An 8,662-nucleotide genomic window follows, 5' to 3' on the forward strand; every position below is an offset into this window, starting at 1 on the left:
TTACTACCTATGATGGCTACATAGTTTATGGAGACGTGAGTTATCTGAACTCATGCTCGCCCCCAATTCGGTGCTCAATACTACTCCCAAAAATATACTTAGCTCATATGTTTTAAAAACAAACTTCTTTCTTTTGTTTGAGATAATTACTCAAAACTTAGCTTAAAAGATCTCTTAAAAACCATAGTTTCCTCTTTACTGAAAAACTAGCTCAAAGGCTCTGTAAAAATCTCAGTTTTCTTTCTTGTTTAAATGTGAAAACCTTTACTCTTTGGGAATACATATTCCCGATATACTCTTTTGAAGAAATGAACTCAACTTTTTACTCTTTTCTTAACTCAAAACTTAAGTCTTAAAACAAAGTTAAAACATTTGTAAAAGACTTCTTAAAATATGGTTCACACTGAATTATGGACGTGAACGACTCAATGCAAGGTTTTCAATAACCATAGATAGAACTCAACACTTGGAACTCAAGAACTTCAATAATACTACTCACTTCAAGAATGCTCAACTTAGAAGGTTCATGCGGAATTATGAGCATGAACTACTCAACTCAAGGACTCAAAGATACTTCTTATTTCAATACTGTTCGACTTATAATGTTCATGCGAAATTATGGGCGTGAACAACTCAACTCATGGACTTCATGAGTAATAGGTAGTAGTCCCATGATTAGGAATGTAATCTCAAATGGGTTAGAAACTCAATACTTAAGACTTAGGATCTGAAGATATTTCTCCTCTCATAGATACTCAACTTATGGAGTTCATGCAGAATTTAATGGCATGAACGACTTGACTCGTAGGTCTACATAACAGTATGGAACTCATGATACAACTCTTCTCATTATCTGAATTACTTCCTCAAAACTTAGTTCAAATCGATAGTTGATCTCAAAGGATTCACAATTGAACTCAAAGGCTTTCTTGAACTCTACTCTTAACTCTCTCTTGAATGTGAATTATGAATTCAAGAGTTTTGGTTCATGATATGAAGGATCTCATGATGACAAAGTAGATTCATGAATACATTCTCCTCATCCTCATACTCACTTGCTCGAGTCTTGAAACAAGTTACTAATAATTGTATAAGACTCCTCAAAAGATTCTAAGGGACCTTATCAAAAGATTTGAAAGAACTCTCAAACTTGACTCTCAACTCTACCTTGAATTTAATTTATGAATTCAAGGTTATGATCATGTTAGGAATGATTTTAGGTGTTTAGAGGTAGCTTAGAGTAGTTAGAATCGAAAAGGAGTGAAAGTGCACTTTAAACGAACTCAAACGGGGCAACCGACGACAAACTGGATGAAGCAGGCGACCCTGGCGCTATGGGTAGCGCGGGGCACCAGCCCCTAAATTTCAGAGGTGGGTTTGGTGTGCTCTGGCAGGCGCATCGCGCCAGGCCCCAACCCAGAAAATTCAGCAAGTTTCTTTTCTCGTTTTCTCACCCTATTTCGCCTAGAATCGAATGGTTTCTTCCCCAATCACTTAGAATTAATTACTTAACATAAGTACACTCTAATCTACTCAATACATCCCTTAAAACACTCACTTTGATCTCAAGAAATTATCCAAAACCCAACACAACAAGATTTAGAATGAACTTCAAGAACACCTATAAAAAACTATAATCTTTCAACTTCAAGAATGAAATTTGCGTTGAAAATAACATTTTTAGCTTGTGGGTGAACAAACCCAACACTATGGAAGCTTACATACCTCTTAGGGATCAAACCCATGGCGAAAATCCGCTACAACACGCAAGAATCTCGATGAACGCTTGATCCTCTCCTCTTCTCTCTTCTTGAACTCTCAACTAAAACCCTAGGCTAATTTTTGGATTATAAAACTGAACCTAATAGGATTAGACCCTTAAAACCTTACTAAAAAGGAATTAAATATGATTGGGTAAGAAAAAGACCAAAATACCCTTTACTATTTCCGGCTAACTTTCCTTAACTGGACAACCTAACTTCAAAAGGCCATATCTCACTCATCCGAACTCGAAACTTAGCAAACTGGGCGGCGTTGGAAAGATAATTCAAAGATATTCGCTACGGTATCTGGTAGCACACCTAAATCATCCTGAGCTAGGAGTTATGGTCGTTTGAAGTTGACCCAAAACTCATACTTAGCTTAACTTGCAAAATTTCAGATTTTGCTATTTCCAATTTAATTCTTTTTGGAACTCAAGGTGCTACATCTAATGACCTTTAACACTTTAAGAAATTTTTAATCCTTGCAAAAATCTCACTCACTACGAAGAAAGGTTCGGATCTTAGCTCAAAAATTTTCTGGGGTGTTACAGTTTTGGACGGTGAGAGGCGACAAAAGGCGACAAGGGCCTGCCTCGCCACGCGGTTTTGAATCGAGGCGCCAATTAATACCAAAATTAAAAATTTTAATTGCATATATAAATATCCAAATTCTTAATAGCAATAACTATATTAGCAAACATTTCAATTAAAAACTAATAGTAGATATTAAAAGTCTAGAACTTGAATGAACCAATAATTCAAAATACTCTATTAATTAGTATAAAGCTAAATTAAGTAGGGAAGAAATAGTTATAAAAGAATTATTTTCTTTTTTAAAAAAATATAGGCAGTGAGCAGCAGAGGACTTCATAACAGAAGAACAAAGCACTCAGTTCATACTTCACCACCAGTCTACCACTAAATATAGAGGTTTGAAAAACAGAGCAGCATAGTCATACTGTTGAAAAACAGAGAAAAAGAAGAAAAGAAGGGAAGAACTAGAAGTGAAGAAGAGATTCACGTAAGTCTCCAGGGGTCGTACCTGAACAACAGTCGCGTAAGTCGTACTTGAGTAGCAGTGTCGCGATTCGCGAAGGTCACGTAAGTCTCTAGGGGTCGCGACTTGAGAAATCTGAGGAGAAGCAGTCGCGACGCCTAATCTGAGGTGAGTTTGCAAAAATACCCCAAAAAAAAACCCTAATTTTGGCTATTAATTATTAAATCTGACTTTTGAAAAAAAATAAAACAAAAAGGCGTCGCCTATTGCATCACCACGTCACGTCGCCAGTCGCCTTTTGATTGCCATGGCACATCTTTTTGAATTCGCCACACCTCGCTGGAAATAGGCGGAGAGGCCTCGCCTCGCCTCGCCTCGCCACGCCTCATCGCCAAAGGCGAAAGGCGCTCGCCTTTAAGAACACTAGTGTGAACAAATGCTTATTGTGTCTTATCGGAAATGTCATAACCTTTCATAAAAGTCACAATTTTTCATAAAAGTCGCAACTCTTCATAAAAGTCAAAACTCTTCATAAAAGTAAATAAAGTTCATGAAACGGGAAGGCTAATTTTGGAAATAAAATAAATTAAAAGGGAATCTTGGTTTGTGGTAGCGCCACGTATGCGAGTCTAGGGTTCTCTTTTATATATATATATATATGATCGAGATATCTTAATTCCTCGTGTTGTTTCAAATGTTTTGCTATTTAGTTTAATTATTGTATTAGCATTTAATTTAATATTCCATATCAAATCATGAAATCTTAGGGATATTTAGGTGATTCCATACTACGAACTCATATTTTAAACTTCTGATTAAAAATGAAGGCGTATTTTCTCAACTACAAAAATGGAGGGGATATTAGCTAACCCTACATTCTTAACTTCAATATATCGATTGTTAGAGGTATTTACCCTAAAAATATAATGAGGTTTCTACCAATTCAACTACTTTTGCTATATATTTGTTAGAAAACTTAAATCAATTACTTTTGCCCAAAGGAATTAGACTATTATAGTAAAAAGAACAAAGTACATTTTATCATGTTATAGCACATTTAACGTATTTTCGAAGTTACTAATCCAACTTATTATACATAATAAATAGCTACTTTTAACTTATAATCTTTTAATTGACCTAATAGTATAGAAAGTATTTTAATACTATTAGGGATCATCTGGTTTCAAAACAAAGTTATCCCATGGTTAATGCCTAAACTTTCATATACAATATAAACTGGTTTAGCCAATTCTAACGACAAGACGATGAATAAATATATAATTTTAAAAGTTAATACAACAACAACAAAAAAAAAAATCTAGTGTAATCTCACAAGTAGTTTGTGGAGTATAAGATGTACACAGATCTTATCCTCCTACCTTTATAAGGTAGATAGACTGTTTCCACTAAATTCTCGGCTCAAAAGAGAATTATCTTTGGGCTTCTTCATACCGGGCCTGCTCAGCTGAAACAGATTCTGGCCGATATTCAAGTCCTTGGGCCTAATACAACGATAGCCCAATTAGGGCATCCTTAACCCAACTATGTAGTTTTGTTTTTAGCATTTTAATCCTTAGTTTACTTTCTTAAATAAGCATTTCTTTGTACAATTTTATTCAGAGAAAGAGATACAGAAAATATCCCAAACTTGTTCTTCAAGATTTTCTGTGACATCTTTGAGAAAATAATCTTGTTTGATTGGTTTATCATTTGTCTTTTTGTGAATGAATAACCTAGTAAATTGAACTAAGTAAACTCAAAAATTGGCGATATCATTTATTATATTCTAAATATGTAGTATACTATTAGTAACCCAATCTTTATATTTTTTTTAAAGAATCTTGACGATTTTAAAAATAATATATGATTGAAAGTGAACAGATTCAGAATAAACAAACCAAGAAGTAAATAAAGAAGAACTCTGCAAAGCAAAAAAAGAAAATAAAGCACAAAGATTATAATTAAGAAGGCTTGATGGAGCAGAGACCACTAAACGAGGCATGACAAGGCATGTTAAATTTAGAAGATTAAGGTTAGTCTTTCCCTTTTTGTTCCACTATGTTTGTCATCCTGTAATTTTCATGTATTTGTTTTTCATATTTTGAGTCCCTTAATAAAAACTTTATTTTCACCACATATGATGTGATACAACACTTAAATAGTTACAATCACATTTATATCTAAATTATAGATTTATAGCCTCTTACGATCATTGTAAATTGGTATATGTGAATCAAAGTGACTTGCAAAGCGACCATATAAGATTTGTGAGAAGCATTGAAGATCATGTACAAAGAGCACCACCCAAGAGTGAGGGTGCAGGGCAAGTCTGAGTAGTAAGAAGAAAATGATACAATGCAACGCCAAGTGTAGTAATGCATATCTGACCTAGAGATACACAATTATTGTCTCTTAGTCTAGGATTCATGGGGGATATATATATCCATGCATTCATTGCGACGTATGATACGACTCTCGATAATAGAATTCGTTGTGGCGTACGACACGTTCTTCAAATCATATCGGTGCGGCGCGCAACACGTCCCTCGAATTGGTACATCCTTTTTAATTTCTTATTATTCCTTACTTCATATAACACTTGTCACAATCATGTCTCAGAACCAATGCAAATGAACTGTTCACACAAATAATGAGAAAATGACTATTTCCATATCAATGCACAATTCACAACAACACAATCGTGATACAACATCAACAATGAATCAATGAACCTTTTAAATCATTCAACACATCACACATCAATATATAATCAAGTTGTCTTTTATTATCCCATTTTTAACATTAGGATCAATTAATATGAACAAGTCAACCCATCACCAAGTCTCATTACTTCCTAACAAATATCACAAGGAAATACACAATTCAATATCGGCTACAACCAGAAGTAAATCTGAACCAACCACTACACACTCGAAATTTCCAAACCAACTTTAGTGACTGATAAGAAATGACTTGGGGCCACGCTCGGGAGGGGTAAATCGATAATTTACAAAATAATTCAAAAATGACCTTAGGGGTCATTACACAATTCTCATGTTAATTGACACATAGAACACATGTGTCTACTTGTGCATACCTAGAATTGGAAACATAAATGTCAGTTGAAGCGAAGTGCAATGACACATTATTTATTACGTCTATCTTTTATTCTCTATTATCGATGTAGATAAATGAATTTTGATTGTCATAAATAAATAAAAATATAAAATTTATTTACAATATAAATAAATAATCTTTTAAGTTTTTATGAAATATATCTTTAATTTTATTAATTATTTTTTAATTAATGCATCAAATTATGTTTATAAGGCTATCATATTATAGATATTCTTAAAATCAATAAAAAAATTTATTTTGTTCATTCGAGAATGACATTAGCTTATATACTCAATCAATATTTTTATTTTTTAGATTAATAGTTTACTATAGGATATTTGTTATACAAATGAAAAAAAATAAAATATTGTGATTTTAAAAAAGTATATAAAAAAAAGATAAAGATTGATAATGTAGGGTAGAATAAACATTTAATAAAGTCAATAATGAAAATGGGGGAAATTAAATGTTTCTCAAAGTTGAAGGGGGAGTTTGATCTTTAAAATAAAGTTGGGGGTATAAATGATTTTTACGCTATTTAATTAGCCAATGGTTTTGATAACACATGGTTTTAGCCCATTGTTTTGTAAAAAAGTGGTTTTTAGTTATCTATATAAGTAGAGAGGACAGTGAACAATTTTCAGATCAAAAGAAAAATTTCAGTAAAACCCTAAAAACTCTCATTTTTCCCTTTTCTAAAACTGCCACAGTTATCCCGTTATTCATATTTTCCGGTGAGCTCCACCACCCAAACACCACCTCCCCCCCTCTCCTTGTTTGCTGCTACCAGTAACCAAACCAACAACAGCCTAAAACCACAACCTAACCATATATATTTTTTGGCTTTGCTTAATTAATTGTTGATTTGTTCTCTTAATGTTTTGGGTTAAATTTTAATGATTGTTATTTTTTAATGAATGTGTTTGGCTACTATTTGTTCATTACTTCATCATTGTTGCACTTTTTTATTCCAGTTTTAATCGGTGAATTTTGTAATGTTATTTATCAATTGTTTCCGTCAATTTGAACAAATGACCAATGAAAAGATCTATCCGTCGATTTTTGAGGTCTTCTCATTTTTAAAGACGGAAAGTTTAGTTTAAATTTATATAACACATCATACAGTACAAGTTAAAATTGACTGATGAAGAAATTTTCTCCGATTTCTAAGGCCTTTCATCTTAATAAAACTTAAGGGCTTATTTATTCCACTTTAGAATAGTCCCCTGTAAAGTATAAGTGTGTTGTTGGATACCCGATAATAGATTGGAAGACCAAATAGTAGATATTGAATCCTTTTAATTTTGATTACTATTATTTTGATGCATTTTTTTTTTTTTGATTCATGAAAAGTAAATTGTACAAGGCTACAAGCATGGCACATATTCATGTATTATGTTAGTTAAAATTGTTCCTTTTTTCATACCCAAATGTAGGACAATTAAAAATCAACAGTGTAGATATTTTGTTAGTTAATTGTTTTTATTTTTATTACATAAAAATAGTTTAAATAAAAAGTTGTAAAAGGGAAGTGATGGCAACATGTCCTAAATTTGGTTTTCACCAAGAAATCATATCTCATTCTTGGTCAAAAATAAATTAAGGATTTGTCACCATCACTCTCTTTTCCAACTTTTATTCAAAATCTGTTGTTTTGGTAATAAAAAAAATCAAAAAACTAACAAAATATCCACACCGTTGATTTTTAATTATCCTGCATCTAAGAACAATTTGAATTTATCAAATTACATGAATAAGTGTTATACTTATAGTCTTGTAAAATTAATTTTTCATGTATAGAGAAGTAGTTCATTGCAAGCAAATTCTTAAAGGAAACAGTAAAAAAACAATCCCTACAAGAAAAAATAAATTAAAAATCGTCCTTCGAAGGTTAGGTTTTGAAAAAATATTTTGTTAACAAAACTAACCTTTGGAGTTTATAAAATAGCCTCTAGAGATCGATATTTTTATAGCAATATTCATAATGTAATTATTTAGATAGTTTTTGTTATGAAGAGATTATTCTCTTGTAGTTTTAATATTTTTCTATATTAGTTTTACATATATAGGTCAATTTTGACCAAACCCCATTATGTTTTATGGATCTTTAGTATATCTTTTTATTATATGGTTTATTGTATTTTAAAGTTTACAATTATTGATCTCCGCAGGACATCTTTTTATTTTGATCCCAACAAACAAGTTCTACAAGAAATATTTTATATTGAAGTCCTCCTCACTCTCCAACCGCACAAATCTTCACTCCCACAAAGTTTACTTTATATTTCTGGTGGATCGTTTTATATATCTTTGTTGCTCATCACGTGTTTGTGTACAAATTACCTAAAAGGCAATTAGGGTCAAATCTTTCTATAATAGCAGTATTTGTTTAAAATTTTTATGATTATATTATAGTGAGATATTGCTATATATGTATATTAGTATTTAATGTTTAGATCTTATTTAGATACTATATATAAACAAAAGTATGTAAAATTAGAAAGGATGTGAATGTAAAGAATGACAAACACTTATAGTCTTTCCCCGTGAAGTTATGGCCATGCACCATTACACAATATATATTTTTTATGAATATCTGTATTTGAGTTTTACTATGTTTATTTAATAATGAATTAATTAAGGTAAAAAAAGATAATACAAAGGTGATGATAATTCAGTTGAGCAACCACAACTGTATATATATCGATGCGCCGCAAATGGAACAAAAATTTTCTAACCTAACTTTATAAATTTCTTGCAAGTTTGTACAAAAAACAGATATAGA

General features: G+C 31.8%; 1 long non-coding RNA gene across 1 annotated transcript; it reads left to right on the top strand.

Annotated features, from left to right (window-relative positions):
- Positions 1 to 6,533: 6,533 nt before the first annotated feature.
- Positions 6,534 to 8,428, top strand: LOC107060511 (uncharacterized). Its single transcript, XR_001473389.1, has 2 exons — positions 6,534 to 6,611; positions 8,049 to 8,428. It is a non-coding gene; the product is annotated as an uncharacterized lncRNA (long non-coding RNA).
- Positions 8,429 to 8,662: the final 234 nt, after the last annotated feature.

This window comes from Solanum tuberosum, unplaced genomic scaffold, assembly GCF_000226075.1.
Source record: "Solanum tuberosum cultivar DM 1-3 516 R44 unplaced genomic scaffold, SolTub_3.0 scf00086, whole genome shotgun sequence".
Lineage (NCBI taxonomy): Eukaryota > Viridiplantae > Streptophyta > Magnoliopsida > Solanales > Solanaceae > Solanum > Solanum tuberosum.